Below are 22773 nucleotides of genomic sequence, written 5' to 3' on the forward strand. Positions count from 1 at the left end.
TAAAATGTGTAGAAACATCAAAATACTAGTGAAGAAATAATAATAAATAATAATAAAAGTGAAAGGTGAAAATTAATGTGATATAAATGAATAAAAGTGAGTAATATTAATCAAAATAATAATAGTAATAGTGAAAAAATAAATACAATAAAAGTGATAGAAAGTGCTCAACACCATAAGTGAATAAAGTGATTTATTAATTAATGTGAATGACAAAACAATAAAATATTATTTCCATTTAATCCATTGTTTTCATTACTGCAAGGAATTTTTTTCCATTGCTACAAGATTTTTTTTTATAATGCACGAATAAAACACCAATTAATAACCTGACCAAAGAAGAGAAGAAAAATTTCTATAAGAAGCTAGAAAAACACCACTGCTCATTCAACCCATTTGGAGTCATGCTCTGTAATGTAGTGATCCATTTGCACTCTTTCTGTGCTAATCTCTTACTAGAATCACCTCTTCTATTGCCTACATAAATACGATCAATCCCTCTTACTCTTAATAGATGAGATTGATGAGGGTGGAAATGACAGAAGTGCTGGGCTAGAGGTTTTAATTTTGATAAATTTCCACCATCATCACTCTCTATTTTATCCGCAGCTTTAATATCCTTGATATGCTCTAACATACGAACACGCAACTCATGTGTAGTCATTCCTACATATATTAAATTGCAAGGGCATGTTGCTTGATAAATTACCATGGTTGTACGGCAATTTATAAAGTGCAAGATTTTGTATTCACAAGTATTTGCAGAATTATTAAAAACATTTGTTTTCTCTATATATTGACATGACTTGCATGTCCCACATTTGTAAGATCCCCATTCGGGACATTTTGAATCGAAAATAAATTGAGATGTGGGAGGGACATAGTGACTATGAATCAATACGTCACGTAATGTTTTGTTGCGTTTGGCTATAATCAAAGGCTTCTCAGGTAATAATTTAGATATACTTGGAACCTGTAAAAGAATAGGCCAAAATTTAGAGATGATATTAGTCATCTCATGCCATCTAGAGTGATAATTTATAATAAAATGCACATGTCCATCTGTTTCTTTATCCTTATTCTTGGGAATTAATAAGTATTGTCAATCGATTTCCTTGGCTCTAACATAGACCTTGTGGACAATATCTCTTCGGTATCCCCTCTTTAGAAACCTATTGGTGAGATCATTGGCCTGTTCTTCAAAAACATCTTGCTGATCACAAAACATCTTGTTCTTAAGAATTGTACTGTTGGTATTGCATGGATAGTGTGAGCTGGATGGGATGAACTGGCGTGAAGCAATGCATTGATGCTGGTTTCTTTTCGTTATATTGATGAATGGAGCAATCCTGTATCATCAACCGATATCTTCAGGTCCAGAAAATTAATGGAATCTTGTTTAATAGTGCAGGTAAGTTTGATATTGATGCTATTTTCATTCAAACATCGAAGAAATCCTTCCAATTCTACTCTTGAGCCCTGCCAGACAAACAATATATCATCAATAAATCTCATCCACAATAAAACTGAAACCGATGACATATGATCCATATTTTCAACATATTCATGTTCCCATGCACCCATGAATAAGTTTGCGTAAGATGGTGTGAAAGTCGCACCCATTGCCACGCCTCTTTTGCAGATAAAAAGTAGTCCTTAAAACAAAATAATTATGTAAAATTGCATACTCCAGAAGTTTCATTAAAAAACCTATCAATGATATATCAAATTTACGACTGGATAAATAGTGCTTCACTGCAAGAAGACCCTGTTCATGTGGTATTGATGTATATAAAGATTCCACATCACATGTTATGATGTACATATCAGTATTCATGTATATCCCATCCAATCTTTGCAGTGTCTCAGTCATATCTTTGATATAAGAAGGAATCTGTCATGATCCAGGACGGGGTTTCGCTTTGGCCCATCCTGGTCAGACAGGGGGTTAATTGTTTCTGCCTCTCTCTGGCAGAGGGTGGCTATTTAATACTCACTGGACCTAGGTCCGGTGTCAGTTATACTCCTGCCCTCGGCTGAGTTAAGTGACCTCTTGTATACGTGTGCCTTGTGCCTGATAACTTGTTGCTTGTTTGGTTGTGATCCGGTTCTGTCCTTGTTACGAGTTCTGCCTGACCCTCTTGTACTGCACCGCCCTCTCGTGTATGACTCTCTGCTTGTGACTCGACTGCTCTCTGCTCGTCCCTTTGGTACCGCACCGCCCTCTTGTGTATGACCTTTGGCTTCATCTGACCTCCCGTCTGCTTATCCCTCCTGTACCTCATTTGCCCGTACTGTGTATGACCTCTGGTTTGCCCGACTCTGAGTGTTCTACCATCTCAGTAAGCAGGATGCTAAGCCCTGCCCCCTTGCGGTCACATGACCGTACATCCTGTGTCTGCTTGCTAAAACTTCAGTGTTCAGGTCCTGTGCATCTATACTTTCCAGCTGTTCCTGTCCCCCGGGGGCCCCTACAGTACGGGTGAGTCCCTGCTCAGCGAAGGCTGTACGCCGGCGCTGTTAGGATCCTGACAGAAGCTCTGTTACAAAGGTTTTAAATAAAAATCTAAAAACTTGGAGATGGGTTCCAATAGACTGCCATTTCCAGAGATGATGGGACGTCCTGGAGATTCTGTCATATTTTTATGGACCTTTGGCAGTAAATATAATGTTGGAACAGATGGTGAATCAACTCGTAATCCTTCCCAGATAGGTTTAGAAATTATCCCTTCCTCCAAAGCTTCATCTAAAATACTGAATAATACTTTTTGATATGCTAAGGTAGGATCTTGTGATAATCGTTCATAACATGAGAGATCATTTAATTGTCTAAAAGCTTCCTTTTCATATTGTATAGATGGCCAAACTACGATGTTACCACCTTTATCAGATGGCTTAAAAACATCTTTCATCTTGGTAAGCTGTTCCAATGCTACTCTGTTCATATTTGAGATTGTCGAAAGGTATATTACAAGATAGTTGATGTATTTCATCACATACCATCCTCACAAATACCTCTTGTGATGGTGTGATATGTTATGTGGGTATCATTTGTGTCTATTTATATTTTACTGGTTTCCATGGTGTTTTCTTGTTGCCCTGTGTATTCCCCATATTGTCTAGAGTCGGTTGCCTTCCAAAAGGCTGATAATTGAATTGGCTCACTTGCTGTCTGCAGCCTGACGGTATCTATGCCTCTTGATGAATCCCCTGTGGTGCCTTAATGCCCGAGGCACTTTGTCAGGTCTGGGAGGCCTGAAAACCGCCCCAACCTGTCTGGTTGCCCCTGGACATAAGGAGGGGGCTGGGGAGGACAGGAGCTGAAAAAAGTCAGTTCCTGTGTGGTGATGAGCATAGGAAGACAGCACGTCAGAGAGAACGGGAAGCATATGGACCATTTTTATCCTCTGTCTGCTGGATTATTGGACTCTCATCTCCTTGGACATTCATCCTGTTACTGAACTGCATTTGTGTTCTGGACTATTGTATCCTCAGTGTGGTGGATTGTTTATGGACCTTTTAGTTTTGCCTATAATAAAGGTCTTGGGATTGTTCACACTTCCCTCGCTCTGTTGATTGTGTGGTATTGGAGAAGGACCCCGTGACACCTCTATAGATGAATTTTGTAAAAAGGGAGGAAAGGACTTAGATTTCTTTTTAATAAAATCAGGGAATTTACCTGGTGTATCTTCTTGTTCTGCAATAAGGGCTTCTAGTGCCTGTAATGCTGCCAATTCGTCTTCTGTAGAAAAAGAGTTCAAAGATGGTTTATCAGCATGGTAGTTCTTTAATAATAATTTTCGTTCAAACAAGAAAGTATCCTTAATTGCTACAAAATGATCAATTTTTGCTGTAGGACAAAAACCTAATCCCAAAGATAATACTGAGATTTGATCAGAAGTTAATTGTATTTTTGATAAGTTAATTACCTTTAAATTTCCATCATTGTTAGATTCTTGATCACAATGATTAGGTTTCTTAGCTGTAACTCTTGTATTATATCTGTTCAAAACCTCAGAAGAGTCACCATTATGGGTATTAATAGAACTCAAGGAACTAGCGCTTGCTATTAACTCACAGATTCAGATCTCCTAACAGAGGATTTACCACACCATTTATATACTGTATCTTGTTGGTTTGGTAATCTTGAAGATCACGCTGAAATTTAGTCACCTTGAGTTTTTGAATCTCAGATTCCCATTTTGATAAAGATGTATTTAAATCACCATCAAATTCAGACAATTGTTCAGTAGTAAGATTTTTTTGCAATTTTTCTTGTAATATTTTAATGTTATTTTCCATGTACCATATTTTTTGGATTATAAGACGCATTTTTGTTCCCCCAAATTTTGGGGGGAAATGGAGGGGTGTCTTATAATGTGAATCTGTGTGCTGCTGTGCTATAGAGTATGGGGAGCGGCTCTGGCGTGGTGTCAGGGAGATGGGGTGGGCTGGCTGTGGGCTGCAGAGACAGCAGGAGGTCCTGTGCTCCTGCTTATTAGGCTCATGTAATATTCACTGCACCTGCTGTCCATCACCTCGGTGCTGAAGCAGCGCCGAGTTGGTAGACAGGGGAGCAGTACATATTACATGTGCCTGCACTCTCCCCCACCCCCCGCCCTGTCAATATAGTCACCTACCGATGATGGCTCCTGCTCCCAGCTCCTCCTGTGGCTTCCCTGTGTCTGCTGAGATCCTCCTCCTGCGAGGGCGCGCGGCAGCAGCTGCTCATTCAGGCAGCTCATCGCTTAAGGACCTTCCATGATGTGACCAATAGGACCTGCGGTCACATGACTCCCAGTGTGCACTGCGAATCACGTGACCGCAGGTCCTATTGGTCACATCATGGAAGGTCCTGTAGCTACAATGAGCTGCCTGAATGAGCAGCTGCTGCCGCACGCCCTCGCAGGAGGATCTCAGCAGACACAGAAAAGCCACGGAGGGTAGCTGGGAGCCGGAGCCATCATTAGAAGGTGAGTTAACTGTTTACTATTTTATCATGTGCTTGCCAGCAGGGGGGAAATATAGGGATGGGGGCCATGTGTGACAGCAGGGGGGAATATATGAACGAGGGGCCATGTGTGCCAGCAGGTGGTAATATTGGGATGGGGGGACAATGTTTGCCAGCAGGGGGTAATATAGGGATGGGGGGACAATGTGTGCCAGCAAGGGGTAATATAGGGACGGGGGACAATGTGTGACAGCAGGGGGGGAATATATGAACGAGGGGCCATGTGTGCCAGCAGGGAGTAATATAGGGACGGGGGCCATGTGTGCCAGCAGGAGGTAATATAGGGATGGGGGGACAATTTGTGCCAGCAGGGGGGAATATACAGTATGGACGGGGGGACAATGTGTGCCAGCAGGGGGGAATATAGGAACGGGGGGGACAATGTGTGCCAGCAGGGGGGAATATAGGGATGGGGGGGAGATGTGAATGCCAGCAGTGGGGAATATAGGGATGCGGGGGCCATGTGCATACCAGCAGGGGGAATATAGGGACGCGGGGGCCTTGTGCGCACCAGCAGGGAGGCATATAGAGAGGGGGGCCATATGCGTGCCAGCAGGGGGGCATTTAGAGAGAGGGAGGCCATGTGAATGCCAGCAGGGGGCATATAGTGACCGGGGGGGCAATATCCAGGATGGGATGGGGGGGCTATGTGCCAGCACAAGGGGGCAATGTGCCAGGATGGGGGTTATATAAATACCAGGATAAGGGACATATATGGTATATGATTTGAAAGATGGACTCTGGCATTATAAGACACACCTCCATTTAACATAAAAAAAATTTTTTGCTCTTTTTCTTCACCAAATTTGGGGGTGCGTCTTATAATCAGGTGCGTCTTATAAAGCGGAAAATACGGTACTCTATATTCTTATCAACTTCAATCACAATTTCCATAAAGGTACGGGAACATACATTACATACATCCTCCCGTTTTTTCAATAAAATTTCATCTTCTAATGGGAAGCATGGAAATACTTGTATGCGTAGACCACGAGAAATTAAACTGCATTGCATATATTATTCAAGTGAATTTTTATTCCACCAAGACTTTTTTCTTTTATACAATATAAAAATATCAGAGTTGTTTTATCCTCCTGGATATTATCAAAACTTCTATTAGTTGTATTATGTCCCGCATCCTTAAAAATTGAAGATATTTGTAACAGAAATTAGAATCACGATTTATGTAATCCATGTTATTGGTCTTTTCCCTAATAAAACAAGACAAACTCCTATATGGAAAAGAAATATCAAAACTAATGAAAAATATTTTTCAAAAATAAATGGATACCAACCATAGACACTGAACCCATTAAAAATATCCATAAAAAACAATATATAATATATTGTAATACTTTATTAAAAAGGAGCAAGATGACACAAAATATCAATTTAACAGATAAAATATTATTTTATTAAAATTGATTAAAATCAACAAGAATGCTGTATGTGCGGGGGGCAGGATGAGCCAAACTGAATGGTAAAGACAGGTATATATACAGTATATGTGGCTAAAAATAGAAAAAATTATCGTATAGATGTCAACTACACCATCACAAATAAAATTAAATATAAATAACAATTTAATGAGCAGTGTTAAAAAAGAAAAAGTGATAAATAATAAATACATAAAAATTCATGCAATAATAATGCTCAAAATATGAAGATTTTCATGGAATTAATACAATAAAAATATATGTGCAAAAAAATTGAAAAATAGATTTATTTAAATAGATTTCATTATAAATACTAATAATGCACAAAAATATCTCATATATAATACTATTATTAATTAATAATCCATATCAATAAAAAGTATATGCACAAAATAAATTTATCATAAAATAATGAAGTGCACAAAAAGTGATAAATATCCAGCTTGTAATACTGTGAATGATTAATGAATTAAGGCAGTACATCTTTATGAAGCAGATAGATATATAAACCTCCAATAATACAGCACACAATGGTAGCTAATAATAACCAAAGTTGACACCAATAAGAAATGGCACTATTTTGCCTCCACAGAACGCTTCATCAGGGAGTGATGTGGGCAGGATGCAGAGGTGTTTTATATGCCCAATACAGATGAAATGACTTACAATCAAGGACGCCATAGATACTGTACATGGTGCCGCTACAGCGCACATCGCCACCGCCATCCTGCTAAGAAGGCTTACACCGCTTCCTTGCCATTTGCAAATTTCTACTGTAGGTAAATTGATGCAAGTTTTCACGGTATATACATATTAGTCCAAAGACACCGGTACCACTCCATATCAAATACAGACAACCATGCCATCATACATGCAATGAAAAGCAAAGGAGTGTATTTTTAAACATTCAATTTTATCAATCACAAATTTACACAAAAAAGAGATGCCTCAGGTCCAAAGAAGACTAAAAATATGCTGTACCACTGCTCTTTTAACAATAATATACAAGGGATCTGCATCACTGACGCGCATCAAAAACACCTTGAATAAATCAGATTTTACAATACAAGTCTAATCATCAATTCATGTTAAAGTAACTCATTATAAACCTACTAGATGGTGGCCCGATTCTAACGCATCGGGTATTCTAGCGGGAGACCGACATTTAAAAGATGGTCCAGGATGATCCACCATGATCGGCGATCTCACAGCGGGGGCCTGGTCGCTGCTGCTTGTCACACTGAGGCTAAGTACCCACGTTGCAGAAATGCTGCGTAAATTTCCGCAGCATTTCCGCAACTCCCGCCGCGGGAAAAACGTATGCGAATTCACATGCATTTTCCCACGGAAAACATGCGTTTTTCACACGATTTTCATGTGCAGAATTCAAGCGCATAAAAAGTGATTTGAAGCATCGCTTGGAATGTGATTAACAGGTTGGTCACAATTGTCAAGCATAGTGTTTGACAATTGTGATCAACTTTTTACAATTGATGCTGCCTATGCAGCATCAATAGTAAAAGATAGAATGTAAAAAATAATAAAAAAAATTAAAGAAAAGGTTATTCTCACCTTCCAATGGCCCCCGATCGCCTCTCCACGCTCCCGGCATCTTCCAGTCCCAGTAATGCATAGCGCGAAGGACCGGAGATGACGTCACTCTCGCGAGAACGCAACGTCATCAGCGGTCTTTCGTGCAAAGCATTACTGGGACCGCATGATGCCGGGCGCGTGGTGAGAGGAGGGAAAGAGTTTGGGGGCTGTCAGAAGGTGAGTATATCACTATTTTTTATTTTAATTCTATTTTTTACAGGTTTATGGTACCCAGGGACTGGAGGAGAGTCTCCTCACCTCCGGACCCTGGGTACCGGCTAGCGCCGGTCATCTCCCGGCTGCATCGCAGCTGACCTCCTTGCGGCAGGAGATGACCCGCAGTGGAGTGCGTCATTCGAATTCCGCGCCAATTCGCGGCTGGACGGGCAGGCGTGACCAATCAGCGATGCGGGATTTCCGTTACAGACAGACAGAATTTGACGATTATATAGTAGATAAAAAGACATTATTTTTACTGAGGCATACAAGATGTAACAGTGCTTGCAAGTAGATGCTTAAAATCCGCAAAATTCGAATTCATGCTCCCAACTTAAACTACCATAGGGTAAAAAAAACAACACTAAAAAATAAACTTTCCTATAAGTGTCTTCATCCCTTACTTGCAATCAAATTGTAAGTATAGATTAAATGCAGGGTGCATAACTGTTATCACCATTGAACAAAATCTGCTATTGTATTGTATAGGTGCATCAGTACCTTGCTAGCAATCAAATAGTGACTGCAGATTTAATAAAAAGTACATAACAATCATCACCACTAAACAAGAACCGCTGCTGGTAAAATGCATCAGTGCCTTGCTCACAATCAAATAGTGACTGCGGATTAAATAAAGGACGCATGAGAATTATTACCTTAGTAGGAGAGCAGGGGAATGCCGCATCTATCATCCCAATGCGCGATTCGAAGTCTCTTCTTCCGGGGGCGTATCAAATGGGAGAGGCCATATGTCTATTTAAATGCCCACCATCCAATCAAATCACTGGCTAGCTTATTTGCGTGATACTAGGCAAATACCCATGTAAAGGCTGAGGAGATGTCGGCGCATCCAGCCCCGACGTCACAGCCAAGACGGTCGCAGTGACACGCATGCGTTCCACCCAGCGGACGCCAGGCAGAAGTTATCGCATCACCTGATGCCAGGAGCAGGATGGCCTGGTGTGACAGCAGTGGCGTATGGGCACCTCCCCTTACAAAGTTGATGCATTATTACAGAACTAGGATTAATAAAGTGATAACGTGCCCAGCGTAATACTTTCTAATTGTTACACATAAAAAATAAAAATAAATATAAATAATTGCCTTAATAACAAATACACATCTAAGCAATATATATATAAGTACAACTGTGTGATAAAGTGAAAATGTGCCAAATTGTCTATACATAAAGTGCCACATATAAAATGTGCCAAATTGTGTATATATAAAGTACCACATATAATATTCAGATACAATAAGATCATAATATAATATAAGTGTAATAATGATATGGCTATAAAAAATGTAATATTAATACCAAATATTGTATAATACAAGATACAGTACAATAAAATATTAATTCAAGTCCTTTCTATTGCACGGTATCCAATCTTCACCATTTCTCAACCACAAAAAAGAAAACTTTTTTCTCTTATCGTAGCCAGATACACACTGGACGAAAGGGCATCTATGAAAGTAAATACAAGATTAGAATAATAAATAAAAACATTTAAAGACAATTAAATACTCCCACCCTCCCATAAAACTGCTATGCCAGACTAAATGCTATGTTTACCTCTACCCAAAATCACAAAAAGGCTCCAAATCCAAAATTTTCATTTAACCCCTGCGGGGCCAATGTCCCCAGAAGGTAAATCCAGCGGCTCTCTAATTGGGCCAGAACTTTACCCATATTACCTCCTCTAACCCCCAATGAAATGCAATCAATACCCTTGACCCTAAGTTCCCCCACATTACATTTATGGTACCTCTTAAAGTGTTTTGCTAGGGTTTTTTAAAGCAGACTCATCTTCAATAGTTTTAGCTTTTTCTATATCCCTACAATCCTCCCATACCCTGATCTTCAACCCCTTTCCTACATTAGACGTAAGTCCCATGGACGGAATAGTACGTCATGCCCTTTAATGCGACATTGAGACTTAATTCGTGGTGAAAGCATTAAAATACCGACGCCATCTTACCTCAGGATAGAGGGCCTCGGCATCTCGGGCTGTCTCCTCCCTGGCCCGCCCCTCTGTGCGCTGTGATTGGATGTTCAATCCAGAACAGCCAATCGCAGCGCTTCTCATTGTTTCAGCCAGTCAGCTTGGCTGAAACAACGAGGTCCTAGGCTAGGATCGAGTACTGATGTACTCGATCCTAGGGATGGTGCCTGGCAATGCCAGGCACCGGCGAAAAGCCCCCGGATTGGCGCGATTGCCGATCTAATCGATCGCGCCAATCGCAGCACACAACGGCGGAATATCGCCGCTGTGCCCTGCCGGTACCGGCCCGGATCGGTGCTGTAATAGCACCGATCCTAGGCCAGAGCCTAGGACAGGTCCAGCAGGGCCTGCAGGAAGTGGTTGGCGCGATCGATTAGATCGGCGATCGCGCCAACCACAGGGCACAGCTGCAGTCACGCTGTGACCGCTCTGTGCCCTGCTGGTGACCTGGCCATGACCTGCCTAGGAATCGGAGCTGTGAGCTCCGATCCTAGGCAGTTGCCATGGTCACCAGGCAGAGCAGGGTTTGGTGGATCGATGTAATCATTCGATCCCACCAATGACAGGTCACAATAGCTCTGTGACCTGTCCCTGACCTGCCTCTGATCTGTCTGACATCTCTGCAGGGGTCCTCACTCTTAGCTGAGGATTCCTGCAGAGAGGTCAGACACAGCAAGAGCTCCTGTGCTGGGCATTGTGGTGCCACAGCAACCTGTAGCATCACAATCCCTGTAAGTGTTAACTGATCCCTGATCCCCTGCCCAATCTATCTTCACCCCCAATCTATCTTCATCCCCCCATCCCCCCTCCACCCCCCTTTCACACCCTTTTACCCCCCTCCACCCCCCCATTTACGTCGCCTCTGTGCGCAGCCGCTGAGCGTTGATCGGAGACGCAGTTCACCGATCAACACTTGTGCTCACTTTTTTTTTTTTTGCGCCACCTCCTCACACACATCCCGCAGCCGCAAAACTTTGATAAGTGACGCGCATCACTTATGAGAGCTTGTGCCTGCCGGTTTTAATTTTTTTTCACCCTTTTTGTGCCACCTAACTACAGCCCTAACTGTTGATGCCTGCCCAATCTCTATTCATCCACCCCAATCCCCCCTTCCCCCTCTTTTTACCCCCCTCCACCCCCCCTTTTGCGCCGCCTCCGATCGTAGCCGCCGAGCCTTGATTGATGACGCTGTTCACCAATCAACACTCGTGCCCGCTTTTTTTCACTCAGCCCCCTTTGCGCCATCTCCACACACACACATCCCGCAGCCGCAAAACTTTGATAAGTGACGCACATTACTTATCAGAGCTTGTGCCTGCCGTTTTTCATTTTTTTCACCCCTTTTTGTGCCACCTTACAACCCTAACTGTTGATCCCTGCCCGATCTCTATTCATCCACCCCAATACCCCCAGCCCCCTTTTTACCCCCCTTTGCGCCGTTTCCGTGTGCACATTTGGCAGCCGCCGAATTTTGATAAATGACACAATTCACTTATCAAAGCTCGTGACGGCTGTTTTCCATTTTTCTTTTTCACCTCCCCACCCCTTTGCGCCACCCCTGTGCACACTTCCAGCAGCCACTAAATTTTGATAAGTGACACCGTTCACTTCTCATATCTAGGGCCTGCTGTTTTAGACTTTTTTCACAGGTATTTTTCTCCCCATTTCCTTTTAGCTTTTTCTTACAGAATAGTGTGCACCAATCACTAGCCCCCCCCACACATACACAGTTATAAATAAAGTACACCCAAGCACCATACTTACACAAAAAAATGTCCCGCCCATTACGTTCCTCCCAACAGCGCTATTCAATGGAGGAGGCATATGCTTTACTTGCCTCCGACACTGATAGCGAGGGAGAAGATCCCACTTTTCTTTATTTTTCGGATTCTTCATCCTCTTCCTTTTCCCCCTCCTTATCTTCCTCCTCGGGTCCAGCGGAACCGCCACGCAGATGCTCCAGGACAGAAGATGAGGCAGCGCCCACCATGCCCGCAGCTGACTCAGCAGACCGTGTGGACCTCGCCCCCCGAAAATTACGAGCCACTGATTCCTGATTTTGTGGCAGAATCAGGAATCAAGTTTGACACCACCGGCCTCACAGAAATAGACTTTTTCAAAGTATTTCTCTGAGGATTTTATTAACCTCATGGTGAAGCAAACTAATTTGTATGCTCGGCAATTTTTGGAACACCTGCGTTCATCATATTCAAACTGGTCTCCCGTGGATGCAGGTGAAATTATGCAGTTTTGGGGCCTGGGTATCCTGAAGAAGCCTGAAATTCGGCAATATTGGAGTGTTGATATTTTATACAACACTCCAGTGTTCCGAATGGTCATGGTCCGGAAGCATTTTCACGAGATGACCCCGACTTTGACCGTCTGTTCAAAGTTCGGCCAGTCATCGAACACTTCAACAAAAAGTTTGCTGAAGTGTATGTACCCCAAAGGGACATCTGCGTGGATAAGTCCTTGGTCCATTTTAAGAGCAGGCTCGGATTCCGTCAATACCTGCCCAGTAAGAGGGCCAGGTACGGAATCAAACTCAATAAGCTGTGTGAGAGTACCTCAGGGTACACCCACAGGTTTAGAGTGTACGAAGGAAAGGACACCAGGATTGAACCCCCTGAGTGTCCTGTCCTGGGAGTGAGTGGGAAAATTGTGGGATTTGGTGCACCCACTGCTGGATAAAGGTTATCATCTCTACACTGATAACTTTTATACCAGCGTCCCACTCTACAAATCCCTCTCTGTGCGAGGTATCGCAGCCTGCGGTACTGTCCGCAAAAATCAGAGAGGTCTCCCAAAGACGCTACTTGTGCAGATGCTCCGAAAAGGTAAGAGCAGGGCCCAATGTAGCTGGTGGTCAAGTACAAGAGGGATATCCTTCTCTTGACCACCATACACGGTGATGGCAGCGCCCTCAGCACTGTATGGGGTACCTCTGCACAGGTCAGCAAACCTGAATGTGTGCTGGGGTACAATAAAAACATTGGGGGGGCGTTGCTTGCTCTGATCAACTCCTCCAACCGTACAATGCTTTGAGAAAGGCCAAGGTGTCGTACAAAAAGCTAGCCATGCACATTGTCCAATTGGCAATGCTCAACGCATTCCTGCTGTCACAATGTGCACGCCACACCGATACGTCGTACCTTGAGTTCCAGGAGGTAGTGGTTAAGGCCCTGATGTTTGGCACTCTGGAAGGAGCGGGCCCCAGTACTTCCGGAACTGAATGTGCTCGTATTGTACCAGGTCAGCATTTCCCGGCAGAGGTCTCGCAAACTGCAAAAAGAGGTAAATCGCAAAAAAGGTGCCAAGTGTGTTACAAAAATGGAATACGCAAGGACACCATTTATCAATGTGACACCTGCCCTGAAAAACCTGGCCTGTGTATGAAGGATTGCTTCAGATTGTACCACACCTCAATGCACTACTAAATTACTTTACCGGAAACATTAGATTAGTTGGGGCACATCTAGATAAGTTCCTTGGGGGTCTAGTTTCCAAAACAATGTCACTTGTGTTTATTTTTACTGTTTAGGCACATCAGGGGCTCTGCAAATGGAAAGTGACGCCCGCAGACCATTCCATCTAAGTCTGCATTCCAAAACGTCACTCCTTTCCGATCCCCGACGTGTGCCTAAACAGTTTTTTCCCACATATGGGGACGAGCGTACTCAGGACAAATTGGACAACAACTTTTGGGGTCTAATTTCTCCTGTTACTCTTGGGAAAATTAAAAATTGGGGAGTAAACGATCATTTTTGTGGGCACAAAAGAGGATTTTTTATTTTCACGCCTGGGCAGTATAAACTTTAGTGAAACACTTGGGGGTTCAAAGTTCTCACCACATATCTAGATAAGTTCCTTAGGGGGTCTAGTTTCCAAAATAGGGTCACTTGTGGGGGGTTTCTACTGTTTAACCACATCAGGGGCTCTGCAAACGGAACATGACACCCGCAGACCATTCCATCAAAGTCTGCATTCAAAAGCATCACTTATTCCCTTCTGAGCCCCGACGTGTGCCCAAACAGTAGATTTCTCCCACATATGGGGTACCAGCGTACTCAGGAAAAATTGGACAACAACTTTTGGGGTCCAATTTCTCCTGTTACCCTTGGGAAAATTAAATTTGGGGACTAAACGATTATTTTTGTGGGCACAAAATAGGATTTTTTATTTTCACTCCTGGGCAGTATAAACTTTAGTGAAACACTTGGTTCAAAGTTCTCACCACATATCTAGATAAGTTCCTTAGGGGGTCTAGTTTCCAAAATGGGGTTACTTGTGGGGGGTTTCCACTGTTTGGGCACATCGGGGGCTCGTCAAACGCAACATGGCGTCCAATCTCAATTCCAGCCAATTTTAGGTTGAAAAAGTCAAACGGCGCTGCTTCCCTTCCGAGCCCTGCCGTGCGCCCAAAAGTGGTCCCACCCCACATATAGGGTATCAGCATACTCAGGACAAATTGGACAACAACTTTTGGTGTCCAATTTCTTCTGTTACCCTTGGCAAAATAAAAAATTGGGGACTAAACGATCATGTTTGTGGAAAAAATATGATTTTTTATTTTCACGCCCGGGTGTTATAAACTCCTGTGAAGCCCTTGGGGCTTCAAAGCGCTCACCACACATCTAGATGAGTTCCTTAGGGGGTCTAGTTTCCAAAATGGGGTCACTTGTGGGGGGTTTCCACTGTTTGGGCACATCGGGGGCTCGACAAAAGCAACATGGCATCCAATCTCAATTCCAGCCAATTTTAGGTTGAAAAAGTCAAATGGCGCTGCTTCCCTTCCAAGCCCTGCCGTGCACCCAAACAGTGGTCCCCCCCCCACATACAGAGTATCAGCGTAGTCAGGACAAATTGGACAACAACTTTTGGGGTCCAATTTCTCCTGTTACCTTTGGGAGAATAAAAAATTGGGGACTAAACGATCATGTTTGTGGAAAAAATGTTTTTTTATTTTCACGCCCGGGTGTTATAAACTCCTGTGAAGCCCTTGGGGCTTGAAAGCGCTCACCACACATCTAGATAAATTTCTTAGGGGGTCTACTTTCCAAAATGGGGTCACTTGTGGGGGGTTTCCACTGTTTGGGCACATCGGGGGCTCGGCAAACACAACATGGCGTTCAATCTCAATTCCAGCCAATTTTAGGTTGAAAAAGTGAAACGGCGCTGCTTCCCTTCCAAGCCCTGCCGTGCGCCCAAACAGTGGTCCCCCCCACATATAGGGTATCAGCGTACTCAGGACAAATTAGACAACAACTTTTGTGGTCCAATTTCTCCTGTTACCCTTGGGAAAATAAAAAAACTGTTGCTAACAGATAATTTTTGTGACTAAAAAGTTAAATGTTCATTTTTTCCTTCCGTGTTGCTTCTGCTCCTGTGAAGCGCCTGAAGGGTTAATAATCTTCTTGAATGTAGTTTTGAGTAGCTTGAGGGGTGCAGTTTTTAGAATGGTGTCACTTTTTGGTGTTTTCTGCCATACAGACCCCTCAAAGTGACTTCAAATGTGAGGTGGTCCCTAAAAAAAATGGTTTTGTAAATTTTGTTGTAAAAATGAGAAATCGCTGGTCATCTTTTAACCCTTATAACTTCCTAACAAAAAAAAAATTTGTTTCCAAAATTGTGCTGATGTAAAGTAGACATGTGGGAAATGTTATTTATTAACTATTTTGTGTCACGTAACTCTCTGGTTTAAGGGCATAAAAATTCAAAGTTTGAAAATTGCAAAATTTTCACCATATTTCCATTTTTTTCATAAATAAATGCAAGTTATAGCAAAGAAATCTTACCACTAAAGTGAAGTAAAATATGTCACGAGAAAACATTCTCAGAATCGCCTAGATCCGTTGAAGCGTTCCTGAGTTATTACCTCATAAAGGGACAGTGGTCAGAATTGTAAAAATTGGCCCAGGAATTAACGTGCAAACCACCCTTGGGAGTACACGGGTTAATTCATGTGCCGTCAATCCAACGTAAATTTTCTGACACGGGCACGTGGCTTGGTACATCACTCCTTTCATAGAGCAGGAGATATATTTCCTGATATCATAGACCTTTGTATTGTCAAAACTTGTAAACATCTTTGCCTTACTTAAATTTGCACATGCCTTGCAAATACCACATCGAAAGAATCCAGCATTAATTGGATTTTTAAGATTACTTTGTACTCGAGTAGGGTTATTCAAGCTATGCACTAATATATCACGGAGATTTTTGGATCTTCTAGTCACAATTGATGGTTTGCTTGGTAAAATCTTTTTCAATACAGGGTCAGTAGAAAGTATCTTCCTATGTTTGTTTATAATATCCTTGAATTGAGGCCATTTGTTATGAAAAGTAGTAATCATTCGAACTTGGTTAGGTTTTTCTTCCCGAATCCTCTTTTAACCATACAGTAATTCATTCCTAGATACACTTACTGCTTTTTTATATCCTCTTTTCATATTTCTTTGACTATAGCCTCTTTCCCTAAATCGATCCTTCAAGTCTTGTGACTGAATCACAAAATCATTGGAGTTGGTGCAGATCCTTTTAATTCGAAGAAACTGTCCCACTGGAATCCCTCTTATCGTAGCATGGGGATGAGATGAGGTGGCATGGAGCAAAGAATTTGTTGCCATGGACTTTCTATAGAGATTGGTAGACAAAAAGCCTTCACTATTAACATCAATTTTTAGATCAAGAAACTCAACACTTTTTCAATATTTGTAAGTGAGTTTGATGTTCAAATCATTGTCATTAAGGCTAAGTGCACACGTACCGGAACTCTAGCGGAAATTACCGCGAGAATTCCGGAGTTCCAGTCCGCGGGAAAATCGCATTTTAAATTCCCGCGATTTTCCCGCGGAAAAACTAGCATTTTGCAAGCGTATTTAGCTTGCAAAATGCTAGCGTTCTCCAAGCGATCTGTAGCATCGCTTGGAGAACTAATTGACAGATTGGTCACACTCGTCAAACATAGTGTTTGACGAGTGTGACCAACTTTTTACTACTGAGGCTGCTTATGCGGCATCAGTAGTAAAAGATAGAATGTAAAAAAAAAATAAAAAACGGTGTTATTCTCACCCTCCGACGTCCCGCGCATCCGTTCCCAGTAGTCCTTTGCGAAAATGCCCGCGATGACGTCAGTTCTCGCGGGATCGCGACGTCTCGCGGTAATTCGCGATGACGTCGCGCGAATTACCGCGAGACTTCGCGATCCCGCGAGATCGGACGCCATCGCGGGCATTTTCGCAAAGGACTACTGGGAACGGGAGCGTGAAGAGAAGCGGGAAGGCTGCGCGGGACGTCGGAGGGTGAGAATAACAATATTTTTTATTTTAAATTCTATTTTTTACAGGGATATGGTACCCAAAGCCCGGAGGACAGTCTCCTCTCCTCCGGACCGTGGGTACCATCCGCAATTGTTCTGCTTACTTTCCGCATGGTGTGCACAGCCACATGCGGGAAATAAGCGGAACAATGCATTCCTATGGGTGTGGGATCGCCGCGATTCCGCAAAATAATGAGCATGCTGCGGTTTTTACCGCGAAGCGATTCCGCCGCGGTAAAAACCGCAGCATTAGCACAGCATTACGGAATCCCATAGGAATGCATGGGATGCTTATTTTTTGCGTTTTCGCGGCAAAATCGCGCGGTTAAAACTGCCGCGGAAACGCGAAAAAAACGCCACGTGTGAACTCAGCCTTAGAGTTTCCATCAGTGAAATTAACCCACTGTTGGAGCCCTCCCAGATGAACCAAATGTCATCTATGTACCTCATCCAGCCTGTAATCAAGCTGGATTGAGGTACCGGTTCACTGGTGAAAATCATGCGTTCCCACACCCCAAGGAAAAGATTTGCATAAGAGGGGGCACAACAGGCCCCCATGGCTATACCTTGGGTTTGCAAATATGTAGTATTTTTAAAAATACAAATATTGTGGGTTAAAGCAAACTCAAGAAGTTGTAACAATAGCTCAACCATTTCTTTATCAATATTACTGGAATTTAGAAACCATGCCGTTGCCCTCAATCCATCCTCATAACGAATTGAGGTATAAAGGGCTTCTACATCAGCCTTCACCATGATGGCATTTTCATTCAAATACATATTATCTAACCTACGCAAAGCAGACTTAGTGTCTTGAATAAACAAAGGCAATTCACTAAGGCTGGTTTCACATTTGCGGCTGGGCGAGCTGCGGAAGGCTGCGACGTCCTCAGTGAAGCTCCACCCATTGCCGCACCTCCTCTGGTCAACTCCGCCTACGCCTGCATGCGGCCTGCATACCTATCTTTAACATTGGGTATGCAGGCCGTACGGATGTATGCTGATGCCTCCACATGTGTCGTTTTGACGATGCGGTGACCGCATCAAAATTGAAACATGTTGCATTCGACGCGGGTCGCCGCATCGTCAAAACAACGTATGCGGAGGCATCTGCATACATCCGCACGGCCTGCGTACCCAATGTTAAAGATAGGTACACAGGCCGCTGTGACGAACAGCAGACTGCTGCCACCAAATTGTGCCGGACAGCGCAGCCTGTGCCACCAATATGTCACAGTTCCATCACTGACACGGGTTTGTCAGCAGACGGAGGGACGCGACACACTGCCGGCGTACGGCTATCACAGGCACAGTGGGGGCTTATCTTAGTTATCCCACCACTGACACCATGTGACCAAAATATACAGCAAGCTAATCTCGCTCTAACAATTTACCGCAGGGGGGTATTTTGGATGCCCCACCACTGCTAACAACCTTCCAAGAACTGCGGGGATTTATGTATATCCCACTTTCTCAGTTCCACTTCAGAACTTGCAGCTCTCCGGCGCCCCCCTTACCCTCAGGTCAGTCAGGGAACTGCACCTAGGATAATTTGTCGCCGGACGGGCTGCTTGTTGTGCACAGCCAATTAGACTACTGCAGTAAGGGAATTATCAATGCTGTGGCCTCAACCACTCAATCCAGCAATATAAGACCCTTCCGGACTGCCAACCAGCCTAACCAACCGCACACACCACGCTGCCACCAGCTCCTGGTTTCTCCACGTAAGTTATAGACTTAATGGAGGGGTTTGAAGCCAACCCGAACAGTAGCATAATTATCTAAAAAAGCGCATAGTTCGTTTCTTAGAGCATGGAGACAGAGCTAATAGATTTTATCATTTATTCCCAAACTATGGGCAGTGATTATACAGATAAAAGTTGCTATAAATTGAGACATCAAATATGTACAATACAAATATAACTGGACTATGGGATAGAGGATATGTTTGACGGGTATATGGGCACGGGACTATGGGATGGCGGATATGTATATGGGCACGGGACTATGGGATGGAGGATGTGTGATGGGTATATGGGCACTGGACTATAGGATGGAGGATATGTATGACGGGTATATGGGCACGGGACTATGAGATGGCGGATATGTATATGGGCACGGGACTATGGGATGGAGGATGTGTGATGGGTATATGGGCACTGGACTATAGGATGGAGGATATGTATGACGGGTATATGGGCACGGGACTATGAGATGGCTGATATGTATGATGGGTATATGGGCACGGGACTATGGGATGGAGGATATGTATGATGGGTATATGGGCATGGGACTATGAGATGAAGGATGTGTGATGGGTATATGGGCACTTGACTATGGGATGGCGAATATGTATGATGGGTATATGGGCATGGGACTATGGGATGGAGGATGTGTGATGGGTATATGGGCACTCGACTATGGGATGGAGGATATGTATGATGGGTATATGGGCACGGGCCTATGGGATCGTGGATATGTATGATGGGTATATGGGCACGGGACTATGGGATGGAAGATAATTATAATTTTCTATAACTAACCACAGTTAGTTACTATGCCCGGGCAGCGCCGAGCTCTTCAGCTAGTATAACATAAAGGGATTAAAAAGACAGAAAATAACACTCACATGTGCTTAGTCGGTATCAGGCAGACCATGTGGGGGAGAAGGCGGAGCCACACGTCTCCACTCATCTGCACGTCTTGTCAGCACGGACTCTGCAGCTACAACTGACCGGAATTTGATAGGGAAAACCTTATAGTCCAGGGTCTGTGAACTCACGAAATGGGCGGTCTGGTGAGGTCCAAACCCCCTTTCTCTAAGTTATGATTTGGCTACAAAACTTAGAATATCTATATCTAAACGAGAAAAGCCCGTACCAACACACATAGGGCATCATTGTTTGTGATTTAACAAATCGAATCCAATAACACCAAGCATGCCATAATTAAGACACTCCATTTGGGAGCAATCCATATATCAGTTTCTGGAGAGGTTATAACTGTGAATATTAGGAATTAGAAAGCTGGCCTCGTGCCCTTCGTAGAAGTGTAAATTTTATAACTCTGTCACGAGCGCAGTGCCCGCTAGGCTTCTTTAATATTTCCTATTGTTTCATTCAGTCACATGTTTCACACAAAGGAATGCTTTCCCTTAACTATTCCACACTCCTTTCTCCAACAGGAAATGGATGGTATCCTGTTACCAACAGGCAGAGGGCTGTAAAGGAGGGGGAAGTGCTGCTAGCTGACAGTTTACAGTGTCCTCAGTAGTGTGAAATGGGAGATTTCTAGAAGGTTCTAGAAACATCATACTTTACTTAACATTTTACATTACACTTCCCCCTTTTAGAGGGCGCTATGGAGGCATTACCTGACGGTAATCGGCCATGTGCACCTCAGCGGCTTCGCCCCGGCGGGACAACCCATCGGCATTACCATGTTCGCTGCCCTTTTTGTGTTGTACAGTAAAGTCGTACTGTTGAAGGGCAAGGCTCCAGCGGAGCAACCTTCCATTGGTTCCGGACACTGTGTGCAACCAGCTCAGAGGGTTGTGGTCGGTTACAACCGTGAAGGTGTGCCTGTACAGGTAGGGCTGCAAACGTTGCAGTGCCCACACCATGGCCAGACACTCCTTCTCGATGGTCGAGTATGCCACTTCCCTCGGCAAAAGTTTCCGGCTGAGGTACAACACGGGGTGCTCCTGGCTCCCCGAGTCGACCTGGCTGAGCACAGCACCGAGGCCAAACTCGCTGGTGTCGGTCTGTACCAGAAACGGGCGACTGCTGTCGACTGCTCTCAACACTGGAGAGTTGCACAGGGCTGCTTTCAAAGCTTGAAAGGCCGCCTCACAGTCATCTGTTCAGTTGACTGTTTGGGGTAGCCTCTGCTTGGTGAGGTCAGTCAAGGGTTTTGCAAGGGCGCTATAGTCTTGAACAAACCGCCTATAGTACCCTGCAGTGCCCAAGATGGACTTCACCTGTTTCTTGGTCCTGGGGGTGGGCCAGGGCGCGATTGCATCCACCTTTTCTGGCTCCGGACTCATGGAACCCCCGCCTACCCAGTGCCCCAGGTAGTGGACCTCGCTCATGCCCATCTGGCACTTTCCTGGCTTGATAGTCAGGCCTGCCTGGTGAAGACGCTTGAGCACCTCCTGGAGATGCTGAAGGTGTTCCTCCCAGGTGGAACTGAAGATGGCGATGTCGTCCAAGTACGCCATTGCGCACTCCTCCAGTCCCTGGAGCAGGTGGTTGACCATCCGCTGGAAAGTGGCAGGGGCATTTTTCATGCGCCTCAGGTCTCAGGGGAATCTGTCAGTATCCCCGACTCAAATCCATGATGGATATGTACCTTGCTTTCGCCAACTGCTCAAGCAGATCCTCGATGCGCGGCATCGGGTGGGCATCAGAGGTTGTGATGGCGTTGAGCCCCCTGTAGTCCATGCAGAACCAGGTGGTTCGATCCTTTTTAGGCACGAGGACTACAGGTGAGGCCCACGTGCTTTTTGACCGTCGAATCACCCCCAGCCTTAACATCTCATTGATCTCTTGGCGCATGACCTGTTGCACCTCCTCAGAGATCCGATAAGGTGTTCACCGTAGTGGGGCGTGATTCCCGGTGTCCACCTCATGAACCGCTAACTCCGTCCTCCCAGGTCGGTTGGTGAACACGGCCCGGAAGGGTTCCAGGGTTTCCACCAACTGCGACCGCTGGGATACGGTTAGCAAACCACTTATCTTCATGTCCTCAATGGAACTATTCGCCTTGGCTTGGGCCAGCATGTCCAGGAGGGGATCTTCCTCCCCATCCTCGGGCAGGTTGCAGACCAGTAGGACGCAAGCTTCACGTTCGTGGTGCGCCTTCAGCATATTGACGTGAATGGCCTTGCGCCTACCCCAAGCATGGTCAAGCCTGACCACGTAGGTGACCGGGTTGAGCTGTTGGTGGACGACGTATAGGCCTTCCCAGGCTGCCTGAAGCTTATCCGTTGGTACGGGGACCAGCACCCACACCTTTTGACCCACCTGGTTGGCCCGCTCCCGGGTGTTCTGGTCATACCAGTGCTTCTGGTCAGCCTGAGCCTGCGCCATGTTGTCATGCACCAACTGCGTCAAGGTCTGCATCTTGTCACGGAAGCGCATGACATAATCCACGATGGACACTTCTGTGGGGTTTTGCTCATCTTCCCAGGAT

General features: G+C 44.4%; 1 long non-coding RNA gene across 2 annotated transcripts in view; it reads right to left on the minus strand.

The window, feature by feature from the left end:
• Nucleotides 1–223: 223 nt before the first annotated feature.
• The window catches only part of LOC141051654 (uncharacterized), a 66392-nt gene continuing 43842 nt past the window's right edge, over nucleotides 224–22773 (minus strand). For both annotated transcript variants that reach the window (XR_012220666.1, XR_012220665.1), the window contains exons 3-4: nucleotides 3680–3742; nucleotides 224–1479 (exon numbers count right to left, since the gene is read on the minus strand). This is a non-coding gene — a long non-coding RNA (uncharacterized lncRNA). The remainder of the gene's footprint in view (nucleotides 1480–3679; nucleotides 3743–22773) is intronic.

Source organism: Dendrobates tinctorius, unplaced genomic scaffold (genome assembly GCF_039654945.1).
Source record: "Dendrobates tinctorius isolate UK_male_01 unplaced genomic scaffold, ASM3965494v1 ptg000158l, whole genome shotgun sequence".
NCBI lineage: Eukaryota > Metazoa > Chordata > Amphibia > Anura > Dendrobatidae > Dendrobates > Dendrobates tinctorius.